This window comes from Somniosus microcephalus, chromosome 15, assembly GCF_052327205.1.
Source record: "Somniosus microcephalus isolate GS21.2 chromosome 15, FLI_Smic_1.0, whole genome shotgun sequence".
Taxonomy (NCBI): domain Eukaryota; kingdom Metazoa; phylum Chordata; class Chondrichthyes; order Squaliformes; family Somniosidae; genus Somniosus; species Somniosus microcephalus.
The window spans coordinates 91,020,714-91,042,762 of record NC_141001.1 but is presented as its reverse complement, the minus strand read 5'-3'; the positions used below and the strand labels follow the sequence as shown (position 1 = coordinate 91,042,762).

The 22,049-nt window shown below is 44.7% G+C and overlaps 1 protein-coding gene across 2 annotated transcripts in view; it reads left to right on the top strand.

The window, feature by feature from the left end:
* kif18a (kinesin family member 18A) overlaps positions 1-22,049 on the top strand; it is a 155,117-nt gene that overhangs the window by 31,514 nt on the left and 101,554 nt on the right. The gene's annotated exons all lie outside the window — the stretch shown is intronic.

Genomic DNA, 22,049 nt, shown 5'->3' with positions numbered 1-22,049 from the left:
TTTTAATACCATTTCACTTGGTATGCCAAATACACCCGAGGATTTGATTTTTGACGCATATCATGTGTAGAAGTTAAGAATTTGCTGCGTCTAAGTCTGCTTGACCAACAGAAGATGAGTGATTTGTCATATTCCTCAGAAAGAATTACTTGGTGTAATTTTGCTATATTGGTTATGAATAGTGCTCACGAAGACATGGTGTAATGGGAAAATTAAAGTTAAAAGCAATGACAAAACTGGTCATTTTTACACTTGAATTGCACGGTTTCCTATGTTTGTTTTTTGCTCCCTTAAGTCCAAGTGACGCAGACTTCAATGTTTATGGCAGACAACTGGATTAGCCATTCATCGCCAGATCTGGCTGGACCACATAAAGAACAATCGGGTCCTGCTCTCCACTGCCAAAACTGCTCACTATTCCAGGATCATCCTGGAATGCAAAGATAACCCCCAGCTTCTCTTCACTACAAACCATCTTTTTAAACCCTTCTCTGCTGCCTCCTCCAGCCTTACCTCCAACAAGTGCGAGGAACTCATGGACTTATTTGTCACTAAGATTAGGATCATCCGTTCAGCTGCCTCTGCCACTTCCCTCACTTTCCCTATCCCACCGGGCCAAACTTCCCCTAAAGTTCCCTCCTGCCTTAGCCCTGAACTCGCACTTTTCTCCAAGTTTCTCTCCCATCTCTCCTCATGCCCTCGCCAAGCTCATCATGTCCATGAGACCCACCACCCGCTCCCTCAATCCTGCTGATCACCCAACTTCCCTTCCTGGCCCCCATGTTAGCTGATATTGTTAACGGTTCCCTCTCCTCAGTTACTATCCCCCTTCCCTTCAAATCTGCCATCATCACCCCTCTCCTCCAAAATCCCACCCCTGCCCTCTGTCCTTACAAACTACCACCTCATCTTCAACCTCCCAAGTTCTTGAACATGTTGTCAAATCCCAAATCTCTGCCCATCTTTCCTGCAACTCCATGTTTGAATTCCTCCAATCAGGTTTCCTCCCCTGCCACATTACTGAAACGGCTGTTATCAAAGTCACAAATGAGATCCTATGACCATGGGAAACTATCCTTCCTCATCTTTCTCGACCTGTCTGCAGCCTTTGACATGGTTGACCACACCACCCTCCTCCAATGCCTCTTCTCCATCGTCCAGCTTGGTAGAACCGCCCTCGCCTGGTTCCATTCTTATCTATCCAGTTGTAGTCAGAGATTCACCTGCAATGGCTTCTCTTCCAACTTCCACTCCTGCATCCTTACCTCTGGAGTCCCCCAAAGATGTATCCTTGGCCCCCTCCTATTTCTCATCCACATGCTGCCCCTCAGCGACATCATCCGAAAAAACATCAGGTTCCACATTAACGCTGAAAATACCTAGCTCTACCTCACCACCACCTCTCTCGACTCTCCATTGCCTCTGATTTGTCACACTGCTTGTTGCACATCCAGTACTGGATGAGCAGAAATTTCATTATATTGGGAAGCACGGTGGCATAGTGGTTAGCACTGTTGCCTCACAGCGCCAGGGACCCGGGTTCGAATCCAGCCTCGGGTGACTGTCTGTGTGGAGTTTGCACATTCTCCCCATGTTTGCGTGGGTTTCCTCCGGGTGCTCCGGTTTCCTCCCACGGTCCAAAGATGTGCGGGTTAGGTTGATTGGCCATGATAAATTGACCATTAGTGTTAGGGGGATTAAAATATGTGGGGTTACGGGGATAGGGTGGGATATGTGTTGGTGCAGGGGTTACAGGGATCGGGTGGGATATGTGTCGGTGCAGGCTCGATGGGCCGAAATGGCCTCTATCTGCACTGTGGGGTTTCTGTGATTCTGTGACATTGTCTTTGGTCCCCATCACAAACTCCGTTCCCAAGCCACCAACTTCATCTCTCTCCCTGGCAACTATCTGAAGCTAAACCAGACCATTCACAACCTTAGTGTTGTATTTGACCCCGAGTTGAGCTTCCGACCACATCTCCGCTCCATTACCAAGACCGTCTACTTCCTCTCCGTAACATCATCCAACTCCGCCCGCCTCAGCCCATCTGCTGCTGAAACCCTCATCCATGCCTTTATGCTCTCCTGGCCGGTCCCTCGTCCTACATAGAGTCATAGAGTTATACAGCACAGAAAGAGGCCCTTCAGCCCATCGTGTCCGCGCCGGCCATCAAGCCCTGTCTATTCTAATCCCATTTTCCAGCACTTGGTCCGTAGCCTTGTATGCTATGGCGTTCCAAGTGCTCATCTAAATGCTTCTTGAATGTTGAGGGTTCCTGCCTCTACCACCCTTTCAGGCAGTGAGTTCCAGATTCCAACCACCCTCTGGGTGAAAAAGCTTCTCCTCAAATCCCCTCTAAACCTCCTGCCCCTTACCTTGAAACTATGCCCTCTGGTTATTGACCCCTCTACTAAGGGGAAAAGTTCCTTTCTATCTACCCTAACCATGCCCTTCATAATTTTGTACACCTCAATCAGGTACCCCCTCAGCCTTCTCTGCTCCAAGGAAAACAATCCCAGCCTGTCCAGTCTCTCTGCATAGCTGAAGCGCTCCAGCTTGAGTTCATCCAAAACATAAACTTGAGTTCATCCAAAACTCTGCTGCCCATATCCTAACTCGCACCAAGTTCCGTTCACCCATCACTTCTGTGCTCAATTATAAAATTCTCAACGTCCATGGCTTCACCCTTCCCTATATCTGTAACCTTCTCTAGCCCTACAACCCTTCAAGATCTCTGTACTCCTCCAATTCTGGCCTCTTGCACATCCCTGATTTTAATCGCTCCACCATTAGTAGCCGTGCTTTCACCTGCCTGGGCCCTAAGCTCTGGAATTCCCTCCTTAAACCTCTCCGCCTCTCTACCTCTCCTTCTTTAAGACACTCCTTACAACCTACCACTTTGACCAAGCTTTTCTTCATTTTTCCTAATAATTCCCTATGTGGCTCGGTGTTTTGTTTGATGACGATCCTGTGAAGCGCCTTGGGACGTTTTACTATGTTAAAGACGCTATATTAATGCAAGTTGTTGTTGTAATAAGTAGAATCTTGGTAGAATTTAATCAGGTATCTTATTGCTATGGCATTTTTCACAACAAAATAACATTTTCTTCTTGCAACTCTCTAGTCTCCTGCTCTACCGTATATCTACAGTATGTTTATACCACTGGGGGTCAAAATAGAGGGATGTCATCTAATATACAAATAGAAAAATGTCAGCTTGGCTCATTGCTGCCTCTTGCTTTTGAATTGAAAGGTTGCAGTTTCAGGCCCCACGTAATCTAGGCTGGCACTTTAGTGCAATACTGAGGTGCTGTCGTTCAGTTGAGACGATTAACTAAGAGCCCATCTGCCTGAGGTGCACATAAAAGATACTGTTGTGGCGGTACCACCGGTTGTACCTTACATAAAGACACATAATTCTCTTTAACTTACCTTACTGTATGTTTAACTTACCTTTTGGGGCCGTTGCCCTTTTAACTTACCTGTTGGGGCCATTGCCCCTTTAAGACGCGCCCTAGCGTGCTGACGTCACGTCACCTACGAGGTGCGTGCGGCGGCTGCCGGCCCGACTCGGCCTTCCAGGACGGCCGCCGGCACAGCCTGGCCTAGTGTCTTCGGCCGCAACGGCCAGCCGACGGGACCGACACGATCTTTCGCTCCCGTGGCAAACACCGGCTCAGCCTGGCCTCCAGCTCCCGCGCTCGCGACTTCGGCCTCAACGACCAACGACGTGCATCACGTGACGCCCTAAGCACGGGAAACGCGAACAACGTGATGACGTCACAACACAAACGCGATGACGTCATCACGCTCTCCATAGGACTGTGAACTCCGTCCTCGTGGAGTCCTCGCTGGGACAAGACCTATACCACGGTGCTCCTACAGTCAGCTATCTTACCTGATGTAATTAGTCTGTTCCTGTAAATAAACAACTTGTTAATAGTTCGTCGAAGTCAAACTCTCTTATTTAGTGGCGATCTACACGAATCGCTACACTGTGACACTTTCAAAGAAGAGCAGGGAGTTCTTCTGGGGTCCTGGCCAACATTGCTCCCTCAACCAACACTCAACCAAAACAGCACTCCTCCTAGCTCCACAAGGAAATCGGCAAAAGTTTTTAAAAAGCAACCTTTTTGAGCCATTTCTGATCCCGGCTCCTCTTAGGATGGCTTGGCGAGAAGGCCACAATGGATTCCCTGCACAGGCCCAAGATTAAAGTAGCAGTTGGGCCCTGCTGACATCATCGGAGCCCAATCTGCATATTGAATGAAGCACCCGGTTTCTGAAGAGCAGGTTAAAATCGGAATCTGTGGGAAGACAGCGGGACCTCGGCAGATAAGTCCCGTGGGAGATGTTCAGATCCCTCCGGATTTCTGCCTGTATGATGCCTGTTCAATCTAAACATCAGCTATGTTGAGCTGACCAGAGAGGAATTGTGGTACAAGTACACTATCCCTTATCCGAAAACCTTGGGACCAGCTGAGTTTCGGTTTTCGGAATTTTTCGGATTTCAGAAGGTATTATTATAAGACTGGGAAATTTGTATTTAATATAAATTTTAAAAGTTCAGGCTACCTCTTGCGACTGTTCCGTGTCTCATTCCCCTTCCTGCTTCTCTGGAAAGCCGGATATCAGCTGACTCCTACTAAGCTGGCCCGCAAATCAGGTCGGGTGGGGGGGGGAGAAAAGAATATCGGACGGGCCGCGGTTCAGGTCGGGGGGGGGTTGGGTCGGGGGGGGGGGGGAGAAAAGAATATCGGACAGGTCGGGGGTCGGGTCGGGGGTGAGAAAAGAATATCGGACGGGCCGCTGCAGCTTTCGGACGAGCCGCTGTATTGTTGGGTTCACTCTCCCGGTACCTCCTTCACACTGCCCGGCTCGGCCTGCAATCTCCTACCCAGGAGGGAACTCTGTGACCCTCTGCCCTGCTCAGCGTAAGTCGTGCGCACGACTTACGCTGAACGAAAAAACTTTTGGTTTTTAGAGGTTTTCGGAAGTTCGGATAAAGGATAGTCTACCTGTACTACTTTTAGGTTTTTGTGAAATAGTTCAGTGTTATTGCATTTAATATGAAAGTCACCATTTTGATCCTTCTTCAGCACATGTTTTGTTTGTCCCTCTTTTTTCCCCTCAAGTTTTAGTGGGTCTCAGGCACAGTTCCATAGCCATTGATGGTAAAGATTGCATGCCTCTGCCACAATATGCAAAGTAGAATCCCACAATCAGAGGACACGTTAGGTACCTGACATTGCACACATTTGATACACTTCTCCCTTCCACACATTTTATACACTATAACTGTCTTGTGGTTGTGGTAGTGGACTAGGAACTCCCACTATTGCAAATTGGGAAATTAAATTAAATAAATCAGGTAATTTGGCAGCTTGCATCAGAAAGTAAACCATGAAAACTGCCATATTGTTGTAAATACCCAGCTGGTTCACTAATTTCCTTTGGGGCAGTAAACCTGCCATCTCTACCCAGCCCAGTCTACAGATACCTCCAGTTCCACATACTGTAGCTGATTCTTAATGCCCTCAGGGCAACAGGGGATGGGCATCAAATACTGCTTTGATAGTGATTACCCACATCCCAAGAACAAATATAATTTTAAAAACAATACAATTAAAAGTTATTTTTGTGCCAATGGATTCTGATCTCTGAAATAGTTTCTAGACTGCTATATATTTGACACATAGAAAGATAGGAGCAGGAGTAGGCCATTCGGCCCCTCGAGCCCGCTCCGCCATTCAATGCGATCATGGCTGATCATCCAATTTCAGTACCTGGTCCCTGCTTTCTCCCCATAACCTGGATCCCTTTAGCCTTAAGAAATATATCCAACTCCTTCTTGAATATATTTAATGAATTGGCTTCTACTGCCTTCTGTGGTAGAGAATTCCACAGGTTCACCACTCTCTGGGTGAAGAAATTCCTCCTCATTTCTGTCCTAAATGGCCTACCCCTTATCCTTAGACTGTGTCCCCTGGTTCTGGACTCCCTGACCATCGGGAACATCCTTCCTGCATCTAGTCTGTCCAGTCCTGTCAGAATTTTATAAGTTTCAATGAGATCCCCTCTCATTCTTCTAAACTCCAGCGAGTACAAGCCCAATCGTCCCAATCTCTCCTCATACGTCATTCCTGCCATCTCAGGTATCAGCCTGGTGAATCTTCGCTGAACTCCTTCCATGGCAAGAACATCCTTCCTCAGATAAGGCAACCAAAACTGCACACAATACTCAAGATGTGGTCTCACCAAGGCCCTGTACAAGTGCAGCAAGACATCCTTGTTCCTGTACTCAAACCCTCTCGCTACGAAGGCCAACATACCATTTGCCTTCTTAACCGCCTGCTGCACCTGCATGCTTACCTTCAGCGACTGGTGCACAAGGACACCCAAGCTCGTTGCACTTCTCCTCCCAATCTATTGCCATTCGGATAATAATCTGCCTTTCTGTTTTTGCCACCAAAGTGGATAACCTCACATTTATCCACGTTATATTGCATCTGCCATGCTTTTGCCCGATCACCCAACCTGTCCAAATCATCCTGGAGTTTCTCGGCATCCTCCTCACAGCACACACGCCCACCTAGCTTTGTGTCGTTTGCAAATTTGGAGATATTACATCTAGTTCCCTTGTCTAGATCATTAATATATATTGTGAATAGCTGGGGCCCAAGGACCGATCCTTGCGGATGATGCTCCAAACCTCTATGTACTTGTTTTTGCTAACCGTCATGTAGTCCACACTGACGAATGTAGTGATTTTGTAACAATATATTACATCTCTAGATGTCTTTTGCTGTGTATATCATAATGCATCCTAAACTATCATTGCTTCAGAGGGTCTCACCACTGTGTGTTAATGTTGTTTGGGACTTTGTGAGAAAGCCTGTGTGTATTCTGAAATCCTAGCAGCAGCAGGCATCTCTATTCTCCATTAGTCCTGCTCCGTATGAAACTACGGATGAAAGACCTATTCCTTTGCAAGACAGACAGTTTGTAAAGCGTTGGAATCTGGATTCCTGGCCATTCTGATGTGACTCTTATTTGTGCTACTTTGACATTCTGTGCATGCACACCACCATTTTGTCTATGTGCAAGTATGCAAAGAGGGACAGAATATCCAGCTGAATCTGGCCATTAGTAAGAACACATGAAAGCGTATACTACTATTTGATTGGATGATCACTGCCATGATCTGTAAATTATCATTGCTGCTTCTTCATGCAATTCATTTAGGAATGATCAGCTTAGTGGTCAGCTTTCACTCCATAACTGTCTCTAAATTTTCTCCAGGCTTTTTAATCTTGTACAAAAAGCACGAACTGTGGAAAGTCATAACTTGCTATGAAAGTTTTTTTAAAGCAGATTAGAACATAATTTTGGTTGCAATGTAACCATTCCCAGGATGCAATCACATTCCACTAGAGATTACTGTAGTATCACCAATTTCATTTCTCCATGATATGTTGTGGGAATCAAAACTTAATATTAAAGTAAATGATTATAACTTTCCATTTTTATCTGCTGACGTGAAAAGCTGAACACTCAAATTTAAGGGCAAATAGCAAGAATTCTGTAATACATTAGAAACAAACTAGGACAGTTTTTGTGGAGTTTTACAGATGTTAATTTTTTTTGTGAAAATAGAAAACTGGACAACTGTCGTCAAGACAAGATTATGATATATGTGGAGGGATGTGTACTTTGGTGGATGGGTCTATACAGTCACGGTTTACAGCTCCTATTTCATAACTGATCTATTATTTTTGTCTATTTTGTTGTGACCAGAGCTACCAAGTTCACTGGCATTTCCTCATGCCAGTTGCCTTAAAACATTTATAGATCCAGGTATTAGAAATACAAGACCAAAATTGTGCTTGAAATAACAATGGAGACAATATAATAATGGTTGCAGAAACTTCAGACACAGTAGTAAACATGATTTAACTTTTTTAAAGCAATTTGTTGGCTACTCATATTAAAATTGTACTAGGGTACAATACATTGTCAAAATAAATGATTTGTCTCTAGTAGCTTATGTTTTTACACAGTGCCATATTCTCTCAGAATCTTTTTCTGAAGGGCTCCTCCTTAACAACAACTGGCAATTTAGTGAAAATGTTCTACTTGTAATAAACCAGGTTATTAGCAGTTTAATCTAGTTAGTCAAAGAAGCATATGTTTTTGTTTTTTTTGTAGGATATATAAATTCATCAACTAATAGTTTCATAGTGTGATGATTCGTGGGGGAATCTAGAACTCGGGGGCATAATTTCAGAATATGGGGGCACCCATTTAAAACAGAAATGAGGAGGAATTTCTTCTCTCAGAGGGTCGTGAATCTGTGGAATTCTCTTCCCCAGAGAACTGTGGAGGCTGGGTCATTGAATATATTTAAGGTGGAGATAGACAGATTTTTGAATGGTAAGGGAGTCGAGGGTTATGGGGAGCGAGCAGGGAAGTGGAGTTGAGGCCAAGAACAGATCAGCCACGATCTTATTGAATGGCGGAGCAGGCTCGAGCGGCCAAATGATCATCTCCTGCTTCTACGTCTTATGTTCTATGTTTACTACAGACTCATAACGAGGGTAATGTCAGTGTGAAGCTGTGCTAAGTCTCTTGAGGAAGTAACTTTAAAAACCTAACTTGCAGTGATACTTTCAGTCATTGCACATGATATATTGTACCAAATGCTGAAAGAAGGTTGTCCTACCTAAGTAATCAGCTGAAATTAATTTGTATTATAGCATAAGTTTATTTGTCTAGCTATTTTATTAAATAATTGCTTACAGACAAATAGAAATGAATTTGTATGATTAGCTTGTAGCTATAGTAAACCTGGGGCAGCATTTAATTCACACCTAATTTATTCATCATCACCGCTATTCATGAATTCTAAATTTGAAATTGTTAAGTGTTTGTAGCCTGGAATGTAATGGCTAGTGGGAGGGAAGGGGAAGATCTTCAGAGGCCAAGTTGATTCAATTATCTTTTTTCCACTTGCTTGGCAGGTAAGCATTGTAGCTTCCAAATTTTCCTTACCTAAATCTGACACTGTTCGACTTAAACGCACCCGAAATGCTTAAATCTCTGTACATTGCGCATCAACAAACTTAGAGATGTAAAATCCACAATGCTTCTTTGCTGAAAAGTTTACTGTATAATATTTCAATATCCTGTTTGTAGCTTGAAAACTTTCATTTTTCTACTAATGCTTCATTCAAATTAAAAATTAATTTCCATATTTATTAAGTTGCTGAAAGCAGGAGGTCCTAATACTGCAAGTACATTTTGAAAAAATTAACCCACCTAAGGTCAATCTACTCCCCTAGTGGCTCAACTATTTAAGCCAGTGACAGTCCATCAGGAAGGACCAAGGTTTGATCTCTAGTCTGAATGAAAATATTCCAACCTCTTCGTGATAGGGGCAGAACAATTGACCTCAGGAAAATAAGCCATGGTTTTTGTCCCAGGTTGTTATCAAGAGACCCCTGCTAGAAGTTCAGATGCATACGTCAGTGAAAATGGACTCTGAAGCGGGTGTGATGCCACCCGCGATTCAGCATCCTGTTAATGTTTGACCTAAGATCACATATGAAGAATGCCCACTTTGGGAAGGTATTAGACAAAGACCATCGCCTGTTAAGCTGGATGTAAAAGATCCTATAGTGCTATTCATGAAGAACAGGGAATTCTTCTGGTGCCCTGGCTAACATTCCTCTCAATCAACACAACGAAAAACAGATTAATTGGTTATTAATCTCATGCTTGGGACCTTCCTGTGTACAAACTGGTTGTAGCGTTTGCCTACATAACAGCGATGACGCTTCAAAGCAATAATTCATGGGATTGAAACACTCTGGAGTAAATTTTGACTTTGTCCGATAATCGGCAGCCTGTTTTACATGTATCCCGACTTTTATTTCCATTGATAAATTCTAGGAAAAGTAGCACTATTAGTCAAGCTGGTAAGTAAAAAGAGGGCTAGATTAGATCACTTTGTGTTGGAAAGATTTTCAGCGTTTTCTTTTGATTGCTAGAATAACAAAAGTGCCATATTTACCAATACCACATACAGTATTACAAATGTTGTGAAACTAGTTCTGTCAGTCATCTGAAATCTGAATGCATTAAGTGAACGCTGATACTTCCTATCAAGAGACCTCCTTGCTGTTTGTGCGATACGCTGCAGGAGCATAACATTTTCAATCTCTAAAGGGAGCTTGTTGCTGAAAGTATTTACTGATGTATTTCAGTGCAATAGAGGTGGCTGCTTCCCATGAGGCAGACAATTGGGCGTCCTTCCCTTTCCCTTGTGAATTCCAGAAAATTAGGTGGGAGGAGAAAAGCTTTCTGTAGCATGTTTGCCTAAACTCTTTTTAAGATGGTGTACTATGGATCATGGTCAAAGTTACCTATTCACTTTTTCCATCACAATGGAAAGAAAATCGGACAGTTTGTAAAACGGGCTGCCGATTCTCTATTAGCCATTTGGCCATATGGTCATATCAGGAAGAGAAAAAATGTTGATGCAGGAAAGAAGAATGTCATGTGCTGGTAAATGGGACAGGCTTCCTGAAGTTATGATCCTCTCCTCTTGCCCATTCCCGTCCAATATAGGCAATCCTGACTTTGGATCATGTACATCATAACTTCATTCCAAGCAAGAGGGCTTCTGCTGCACAACATCAGTGAGCAATTACTTTACATTTTCAGTACGTAGTCTAACTAGCTACAAAGTGTCTGCTTAATACCAGTATAGCTAACTTTTAATTACATGAGACATTTTGATTACTAATTGTAAAAGAAAATAAAAAGAATTTGATTATGATTATATACTTTGCATATAATTTTAAGTTGATGTAAAGCTAAATCCTTTCTTTTGTTTGTTTTAAAATGTTCAAAATTTACCTGGTATCCCTGTGTTTAACAGTAAATAAATGGCTAAACGGTCATTCCTGCACAGCAATATATGAACAGATGTACTATTTTCTTTATTTCACGTAGAGCAAATTGACGTAATGGTTGTTATTATGCCTCCAATTCCCTTTGGATGAAAGGAACTAAACCTATTTTCACCAAAGTAGATTATTAATGAAATGGGCAATTTTGTTAAGTGGAACCGGGAACTTGTGTCATGCACCATGCTGCTTGACTTTTTGTAATCATGAGTCTCTTGAGATCATTGATTTCGCCTCCGTTACAATGCAAGCATAATAATTCCCACAGATGGCAACCTAAAGTTATTTCAGTCAACGCTTGCAATCCAGAATGCATTTTTTAAATTAAAATTTCAAAAGTTTATTGGCAGGTTTATTTTGTATAAACTGTACTGTATATTGGAAGTCAAGAGGTAAAGATCACTTGCACCATCCCTCAAGGTTCATAAACTGTGAAAATCTGTGTAAAGGTTCAATTTGTAAACCAGATTGTACAGTTTATTAATAGTTATAAGATAACACTTGACAGGTGCAATGCTAACCTACAGGAAGGTTTTTTTCTTCATTTGCTTAACAGCATCATTTTGAGGAATCTTAGCACCCAATTACAATTTCAAGGTCAAACGTTAATTATTAAATATATGAACTCAGTGACTGGCTCACATTTTGAGTATTGATTGCACTTTCCAAGTGGTGTATCTTCACATTTTACACTGCCCGAAAACTACCAATTACTGATTGAGGGGCTTTTGTATTTCCTTCCTGCTAAATGGAGGTGACACAATTGCCCTTTCTTCTCCTCCCTACCATGGTTCTCATTTTCCACATTGTTCACTAACCAGTGACCCTTACTGGAAGCATATGTGTGTATGAACATTGTGCAAGGACAGAATCAGGTTTGTTTTTGATGGGCACATGGTCAAATTATCCATTGGCGTTTCTTATTGGATTCGCACTTAAAAAGTGTCCACTTGGGCGAGTTACTGGCGCGCCGCCTGCACCTGTGAAATTGTGCTGCCTTCAGGTGAGGTAAAGGACAAAAAAATAGGGGAAATGTCATTGTTGTGCAAAGTGCAAATTCCTATTTTAGGGAGTCGCACCCAAAATCAAGCCTATTTATGGGTTTGAACAAGGAGTCATACGCTTGGGGGGGCAGAAGGGACAGTAATGACAACTAATTAATATTGAATTATGCTAATTAACACAACTTTAATATTGTCTAAATATAAAATGAGTTATGAAGATGTACCAATTAAAATTATATGGCAAATTTTCACCATATAAGTTTTCGGTTTGACTAGGGACTTGATGCCTGCATCTCATACACTAAGGCCGTGAATTTGCCGGCGTTCAGAGGGTGGATTTGGAGGCGGGTCAGGAGTAAAAATTGGAATGATTGACGGCGGGTTGCGAACCCGCCTCCACGCTACTTTGCCAAGTGTCGGGTCTGCGAGTCCGGTCAGACCCAACACCAAACAGCGGGAGAGGCACTTAAGGCAGTTAACAGCTTGTTAACTGCCTTGCTAATCTTATTTTAACTGGCTGTTGCAACTTTTGAGGTTTTTCTGCGTGTTGCCCGTCGTGAGACAAACATGCCAGCTGCATTGTGCCAGGTTTAGCAAGGAGCTGAATTGTTAGCAGCTGCTGGAACAACTTAAAAGCGATCCTACACCATGACTGAGTTTGAGATGGCACAAGTTAGTGCTTTAAGGTTTTGGCTAACATTTTGCAACGCTACTGATGTGAGTGTTCAAGCTGAGATCCATCTGCAGTTTGACCTCCTTGGAAGACCCTCTGGCTACTTTGAGCGCTTCCAACCTCTATTGCTCAACTGAGATATCCACCAGCGGAATGGGAACCATTTATATCCTCTCATCCTGGTCGTCAGATTTGGAGGAAGAGCAGCCACGGTAGCAGCACAACCAGGCAGAATAGCAGCACCAGCAACAGGAGCGGCAACCTTCTCCTCAGCCACATCATGATGAACAGAGCAGAGGGCGTCAGCACAGGGCTGCACCTCGTCGTCGGAGATACCCCCACCACAGGGTTTACAGGCCGAGGATGAGCTTCCTCAGCATGAGAAAGCAGCAGTGCCAAAGGAGGCTGAGACTTTCGCGAGAGGTTGTCGCTGACATCTGCGCAATGCTGCACCAAGACCTGGAGCCCAGAGGAGCGGGTGGCCACTCCTTACCAGTGGCTGTTAAAGTCACCACCACACTCAACTTTTTGACTTCGGGCTCCTTCCAGGGATCAGCAGCAGACATCAGCGATATCTCCCAGTCGGCCGCACACACCTGCATCACACAGGCTACTGATGCCCTCTTTGCAAAGTCGCACAATTACATCCACTTCTCCACGGGTGAAGCAAGTGTAACCTCACGTGTGTTGGATTTGCAAATATGGCAGGCTTGCCAAGGGTGCAGGGCTTCGTCTACTGCACACATGTGGCCTTAAGGGCACTCCATCACAACCCAGCAGTATTTGTTAACGACAAGGGCTTCCACTTCATTAACGTCCAGCTGGTGTGTAACCACAGGAAGAACATTATGCATGTTTGCGCCAAGTACCCTGGCAGTTGCCATGACTCCTTCATCCTACGGCAGTCTACTGTGCCTCAGCTCTTCAATCCGCCAATCCAACTTTGGCTACTAGGCGACGGGCTATCCCCTGAAAAAGTGGCTCATGACACCGATGAGGAGGCCATCAAATGAGGCTGCGGAGCGGTACAATGTGAGCCGCATTTCTACCAGAAGCATCATAGAGCAAAGCATCGGCTTGCTGAAAATGCGATTCCGATGCTTTGACAGATCTGGTGGAGCCCTGCAGTACGCACCAGCCAGGGTCTCCAGAATCATTGTGGTCTGCTGTGCCCTGCAAAACATCGCACAGCAGCGTGGCTTAGCGCTGCCTGAGGAGCAAGTGGCTCAGTGCAGAGCCTCCTCAGAAGAGGAGGAGGAGGCGGCAGATGAGGGACACCTTGCATGGGCGGATGTGCCAATTCCAGCAGCATGCGAGCACATTGCTGGCCCTGAGGCAAGGGATGCACTTATCCATGCCAGATTCACATAATGTGGCTCATCAACCACATATGGCTGGAACATGGAAATGAATGTCTGGCCGACCTTCTTTACACACCATACATCATCTGTGCAATAAACTGGTTTTCTCTCACTCTCACCACCACCATTATAGATGAAAGGCACCCTGACCCCTCACTGTGCAACTTCCATTTCTGAGCACACATAGGCCAACTCTTTGAATCATTGCCATCGCTTTTCTTTAATACAAAAGTTTGTCATCGTTATTATTAATGTATCAGATGAAAACACCCAAGTGACTACCCTTGTGAATATTTGTGTGTTAACTTTCTCCTACGCATGCTTCTACGTGGTGCTTCCCCTGTGGCTTCAGCAGATGTAGAGGCAGTTTGTTCACTTCTCTGCTGCGCCTGCTTAGACGCCTTTGGCGGGCGTCCTCTGGGTTTGGGAGCCTGGGAGGGCTCCGCAACAGTCTGCTCTTCCTGTGACTGTGCAGGGGCTGAGACGGCCATCTCAGTTGGGTGCGGAATCTGGGGCTCTGACCGAGGGCTCCGCAGTGGCATGGTCGTGTGAGTGCTTGGAAAGGAGCCCACACTTCCTTGTTGTCGGCCACCAACATCCCTCTCGTGGGTCACCCGCACTTCAGTGCTAGCAAGTGACTGGAGAGCACCTTGCTGAACTTCAGTGGGGCCATGAGGACCCGTCTCTGTACTGACAGTCCTCATAACGGGGACGTCCATATACCTCTGGTGTCTCTCCTCAATAGATGCCCATCTATCCTCCATAGCAGACCATCTATTTAGAAGAGTCACCATGCTCTGCTGTGTCTGGCAAGTTATCTCCTCCATGGAGGTTGCCACTCTCTCCATGGCGGCACGCTCATGCGCCATTGCCTCCACCAAGGCAGTGCTGATGTTTGAGATGGACTCCTCCATTCTCTGCACACTCGCAGTTACCGTGGATGCAAACCCTGTCAGAGACACCTGCACTTGTTCCTGAAGTTCCAGCACCGCTCTCTTTCTGGATGGCCCCAGAGGCACAGCATCTACATGCAGCTGAGCAGAGCTGGGAGATTGCTGCGACCTCTGACAAGGACTCTCCACTGCTGTCGCTGTCTCCACCATCTGCTGATGCTTACTTGTGAGCTGTGGTAGATCCAGGTGACAACACTATGTCGCACAGGACCCGCTGAGGCGTGCGTATCTGCGTTGATGCTGGGTGCGCTGAGTCCTGGTGACACTGCTCCCTCAGAGGCTGCAGGTTCCTCCTATGGAGTAGTCCGGCTCTTCCTCCTGGACAATGGAGAGGGAGGCTCTCTAAGTCCTGTGGGAGAGTAAAGACATGAGTTAGACATCTGATATTTAGGTAGCACACACCACCTATTGTGCAGATGATCAAAAGTCAATCTCTATGAACATCATATGCCATTTCAGACAATCATGAAATCTAAATGAGAGGGTTGAAAATCTATTCTGTCACCAGCTTCCTCTACTGCGCCCGTCTCTCCGTCCCCCACTTCCAGCTCCTCGCCACCTCCCACGATGTCGTGAGCAGCCTCCTCAGCGCTTGTCAATGTAGCGAGGGATGGTGGCACTCCTGTCGCCGCTCTCGCCCTCTTATTGTGGGCTATCTTTTCCTGCAAGGAGGGTCACAAGTGGAGTTTCAGCGAGATTGATGGAGTGACTGTGAAGAATCCATAACATAGAAGCTTAGAGGGAGACCAAGATGGAGTGAGGTGCCAAGAGGAAGCTGCCTCTCTCTGTTGTTAGTTGTTGTCATTGCATAACAGTGAGAGCGAGTGTGAGGGGTGCATAGTAGGATGGTGAAGTGATTCAGTACATAGAGAGAGATGGATAGGTAAAGGTGCAAGGGAAGTAAGGTGTGATGTGGAGGAGCAGGCTGACAAAGCAGAGTGCTGGTGATGAGAAGAGAAGGGAAGCAGATTGAAGGTAAGTGTGATGTGATACTCACCTTTGATGAGCGCAGAAGATCATTGAACCATTTTCGGCACTGAACCCAGGTGCATGAGCATAAGGACCCAGCGCTTACCACCTCAGCAATTTGCAGCCAGGCTGCCTTTGTCTGCTGAGGAGGCTTCCTCCGGCCATCAGGAGGGAACAGAATCTCTCTGCGCCCTCTTGCTCCCGCCACAAGAACTTGGAGGGCGTCCTCATCGAAGCGTGGAGCAGCCTTTGCTTTGGCAGCATTCATGGTCACCTGGGCCGATTCCCACAGCAGCACAAACGAAATGATAAGCTGAGGCTACATGGGCCCCTTATAAACAACTGAAGGAATGACGTCATCAGACGTGAGCAGCAGACCTGCTCACACTCATTAGACCAGGCAGCGCACACGGAGGGCTTAATGAGCCCACTTAATTTAAAATCGCAAATTGGGAGCGGCTGAAACCGACAGCGGGGCCGGAACCCGCCCACCAGGCAACCCAACTCCAACCTGCCTCCTCCAATAAAATTGCGGCCTAAATGTCTGGAGTTAATTGTTTGAGGATTGCAATATGTTCAAGTTGTGTCCCTTTAATGACAAAAACCATTTGCATAATCTTATTAAAAAATATCACTTTTTAATGATGTAAATCATGTGAATTTCAATTGTTTAATTAGATTTTGTTTCCTGTGCACTTTGGATCAGAGGGAAGTTTTCCTTTTATATCTGAGAAATTATGCATTGCAAAAGTCTCTGAATCTTGTCACTCTATGCCACTGTAGTAAATATCCACACTGAAATGCATGGTATTTTGTAGTACCTCATCTGAGACCCTGGATACTGTGTAGTCTGCTCGGTTTATTACCACCCAATGGTTGGGATTGCGTGATGTTCCAAATGTGATCAAATGCACTGCTACTTTATATTTAATTAAGCTGAACATTTTTCTTCGTCCTCCAGGTATAGTTGAGGTGAGCTCACCTGCTAGATTTTATTTTTTGGGAGTGGCAGTTGAATAAACGTTGGGGGCAATATACCTTGAAGATTTTTAATGTAAAATTTGAATTATAAGAAGTAATTGAGTACTTGCATAAGCTGATATCCAGTATAATATGAATATCACAAAACTTGACACACATATCCCAACAATAGCTCCTGCATTTTCCCTTACCATCTCTCCTCCAAACAACCCACCAAGTAGAAACAAAAAAGAACACCAACAAACACAAGTGTTCTGCGTCCCTTAATTGGTCAAATGCATTCTTGACCTCATCTGCACGTGGTCAGCTGTGGCTCAGCGGGTAGCACACTCGCCTCTGAGTCAGGAGGTTGTGGGTTCAAGTCCCACTCCAGGGACTTGAGCACACAAAGCTAGGCTGACACTCTAGTGCAGTGCTGAGGGAGCGCTGCACTTTTGGAGGTCCCGTCTTTTGGATGAGACGTTAAACCAAGGCCCCGTCTGCTCTCGGGGACGTAAAAGATCCCATGGCACTATTTCGAAGAAGAGCAGGGAAGTTATCCCCGGTGTCCTGGCCAATATTTATCCCTCAACCAACATAACAAAAACAGATTATCTGGTCATTATCACATTGCTGTTTGTGGGACCATGCTGTGCGCAAATTGGCTGCCGCATTTCCCACATTGCAACAGTGACTCCACTTCAAAAGTACTTAATTGGCTGTAAAGCGCTTTGAGACGTCCAGTGGTCGTGAAAGACGCTACATAAATGCAAATCTTTCTTTCTTTTGCATTGCTAGATGTAATTCAAATAAAGATTCTCCACAAGTTCTATTACATTTAACATAAAATTGTTAAATTGAGCTACTACCTGGAGGGTAGCTGTTTGTGTAATGACTCAGAAGAGGGAACCTTCTTTACATATTGTAGTACTACTTGAACATCTCTCCCTTCTAGTGAGCAGCAGTGAATACTATGACAAAAATTATGCAGTGTTGCATAGTTTTAGCTTGGTAGTAGTTTCTTTAATTCAGCTCAATACATATGGGGCAGGAGTTTCCGCTAGGTTGCGCTGGTTTTTTCAGTGCAATTCGCCCAAACCAGTGCAAATGAGCGAGGAATTTCAAGCGCAAGTTATGTCCAGTGCAAATCGAGTTTCTGTGATCTTTTGCGCTGGTTTAAAAAAAAGTCATGCTAGAAGCCAGCCCCGCCCCCAAAACTGGCCACGCCCCCCGATCAAATTAATCACCGTTGCGAGTTTTAGCTAATTGCACCCGTTTGCAGGCCTTCGAGGAGGCTCTTAAAATTAGGCTTTTTTTTAAACGCAAGGACACTAATAGGCACGTTTTGAAGGTTTTTAATTTACTAAAACTGACTGCAAAAAAACTTTTTTGAAAAATTGCATTCTAAGGCGCTGCCCAACTGTGCTGGTTCATGGAAGATTTTGCATTCAGTGATATGCAAATGAGTTTGAGCGGAAACTTGAGCAAAAAAAACCTCAACTTTTCAAAGAGCACAATTTGCTCCCGGATCGTTGATTGCGTCTAAAGCGGAAACTCTTGGCCGAAGAATTTAAAACAAACGTCATTCAGCCCCATTTCCTAGCCCAAATTGATTCAACTGTTGCAATAACAGTTCAGTTTGTTCTCTGAGCTGTTGGTTTGAAGAAGGAGCCAAGCCATGCAACTCGAGGTATACTGGGTGATTTGTTCAGCTATGTGCATGACTGGCAGCTCTTTCTGAGTTTAACTGGCAATTATTCAAATCCGTGAAACCTCAGCAGCTGCTTTTTGGAGACTTAATTAGTTGGAGTGGAAGAGTCAATCTGGAAGAGTTAAATCCTGTAGTTGTTAAAATTATACAAGAACAACTAATATAAATAAATATATACAGTATTATTTTTATATATATAAGCTATTTATAAAAGTATAGTTTAGCATATGTATTAAGAATCATTTATTATTTTCCCTTTTTGAGGGGTTTGCTTTGTCTAGCATCAACTGTAAATATGTATATTCGTGTTACTTACTTCATGTATTGTGCAATAAGTCTGTTTGCCAGTTAAATTCTATATAAAGGGGGGTGATTTTGCCAATGAGGAACTTTAGGAGGCGGGACTCCCACTTGTCGGGTTTCAGTCTCGCTTCCATCAACTTCTGGCCAACCCACGCTATTTTCCGTTGATTGACCTTGTTAAGCCTGTCCAGCAGGTTTAGCAGGCCAATTAAGGGAAAGGTGGTTGCAGAGAAGAAGAAGAAGAATAATAATCAACTTTATTGTCATTGTTAGTGCACAAATGCAGTACAACGAAATGTAGGCTTGCGGCTCCCGAGAGTGTACATTTAGATTAAGACATTTAAACATTCAATATTCATTTGGCTTGTAATACATAAACATAAACATAATAAAGTGCATTGGCAGATGTGCAGGCTTTAGAGTTTATTTGTGGAGTTCAGTAGGATGACAGCCCTGGGAAAGAAGCTGTTCCTAAATCTGGTCGTTCGGGTGCGAATGCATCTGTAGCGTCCCCCAGATGGCAGGAGGGCGAACAGACTGTGGCTGGGGTGGGTAGGGTCTTTGATGATGGTCCGTGACCTCCGTAAACAGCGTTTCTGGTATATGTGCTCTATGGTCGGTAGCCGGGTGCCGGTAATGCGTTGGGCAGTTTTGACTACCCGCTGCAGGGCTTTCTGGTCATAGTAGCTACAGCTGCCATACCATACTGTGATACAGTTCGTCAGGATGCTCTCTATTGTGCAGCGGTAAAAGTTAGAGAGGATCAGGGGTGACAGGTTACATCCCTTCAGCCTCCTTAGGAAATATATGACGTTTCATCTGTCAAAAATCTTTGGCAGATGAATTGTCATCATTTGACAGCTCTGTGAAGCTGTCAAACAGTGACATTCTCTGTAGTTTGATGAGGTCTTGAATTCAAGACCTCATCAAATTTCTTTGTTTGGCAGAAATGAGATGGTTGCTGCATTGGAGAATGCAACGGCCATCTGTCATCTCTACCGCGGAGGTGCGAGACTCTCCACATACCCACCGACTGCAGCCTGCAGGAAGAAACAAAAGTATGTACACTTTTTCTAATACTTTGCACTTACCTCAGATACTAACCTCTCCACACTTGCACGCAATCACTCACCTCCACAGCACACTTTTGGACCCCGCAGACCCTCTACTCGCCTCGGTGACCCTGGCGGGTTTCGGAACCTTCGGGAAGCCCGCACTTCTGTGGGCAAAAAGGGGATAATCCTATTTTCTGCCGGTTAACTGGCAGTTAATTGGCTTTAATCCCTTCCTGCCTCCAAGGAGATGGGACCCGGCGCGGGACGGCTACCCGCCTCCTGGCAAGATGGCATGGGGGCGGGTTGGGCACCCACCCCCAAATTCTGCCATTTTCCCGGCAGTCCCGCCTCCCCAGGGCTGGCAAAATCGCCCCCAATGTCTTTTTTTGTTTGTGTTACTCTGCCATATTTAAGGACTGGAAAGGATCTTGTGGAGGCACAAAATTGACCTAGTGTTAAAGATTTTCTGTCTGTTGACCTGGTTATGCTTTCAAAAACTTACTGGGATATCCGAGCCAATGAAAATGCTCTCAAGGTTATGGAGAGCGAAGACTCTCCTAAAATACCAAAGCCAAACTAACTCAATTAAGAGCAGGAAAGATCCATAAACATAGACACAAAAGGCATCAAGGGGTATGGGGAGAGAGTGGGAATATGGTATTGAGATAGAGGATCAGCCATGATCATATTGAATGGCGGAGCAGGCTCGAAGGGCCGAATGGCCTACTCTTGCTCCTATTTTTCTAACATACCAATGCCTTGGGTAAGGCAGATGAATTAGTCATTAATAATAATCCTAAACGTTGTTAGAATTACTGTCTAAGGTTAAACCTCAACTGTGTTCATGCAGAATGATTCGGTGGGCATTTTTGGTGGTGAAGAAATTTATTATCCTGGCATAAAAATCAAGGGAGCCACCAAAGGATATTAATCACATTTCTTTATAACTAAAAGTATGGAGTGTGAGATTTAATCCAGTAACTTAACCACCAGGTAATTTAAAATTAATGTTCAAGTTTGTAGAGCCATCCCAAAACAAAGGCCAGATTTTGCTCTCGGCAGCAAAGGAATGGCTTTCGCCTTCACCTCCCGTACACTTGCCCAGATACATCGCGCGGGCTTGTCAGCAGGGATTTCTACTACTCTGACGTCTGTTTAAATGCGGCAACCTCTACAGGCAATCTGTGACGTCTGAACAGGGAAGCAACAGCGCAGCTCTTCAACCAATCAGATTGAAGTATTCTTACTGAGGCACACAGACTGCCAACCCGGAAGTAAAAAAACAGGAAATATCAATTACATTTAAATCATGTACAGGAAGCAAAATAAAGATTGGGAAATACAGATGGGAATAAGAGACGAACAGAAAAAGTTTTTAAAAAAGGGCAGTTGGCCATTTTTTTTGGCTGACTGCCAGCACCTAACCCCTTCCCTGTTTTTCTTCGGGGTGCCGGCCGCGATCGCTCAGCCCGGCACTCCTCTTGAGCGCCGGGTTGTTTTCACAGTACCCTGCTCCCCGGTGGTCCAGCGGGGCCCCGGTGCGTGCAGCGCTAGGCCCCTCCCCTTTAATCGGGAGGGAAGCCTGCAATGACACGACACTATTGCACGTAGCGCCACCAAATTTACTGGTAGTGCCCCAAGAAGGAGGGGGAGCGCTTCCGGTAGCACCCCGCCTCCTGCTTGAGGAGCTACTACTGAATTTACGACACAGGGGTGACATTAGCGCCCCAAAGGGGGCGCCACCAAATTTTTCTCCCCTTGTATTTAAGAAGTTCACATCTATCTTTAAAGAGTAATCATTCACACAGTGGTGCGTTTATTTGACTGGATAAATGATTAAACCTTATCTTAAGAATATGCACATCTGTATTTACAATAAGCTCGAGAACAATCTTTCAAACTTTATAGTGATAAGGATGATCTTTACACAGGACATTTACAGACTTAAATTCTTAGTAATGAAGCCAAGCCACAGTGTTTGCCGACTTTATAGTTATGTTATAATTAGTGTATGATCAGTATTTGTGCAGTGAAAAATGTTGATAAATGGATTTTGTAAAACAATGAGCATGTCCTTTTATCCCTGTTC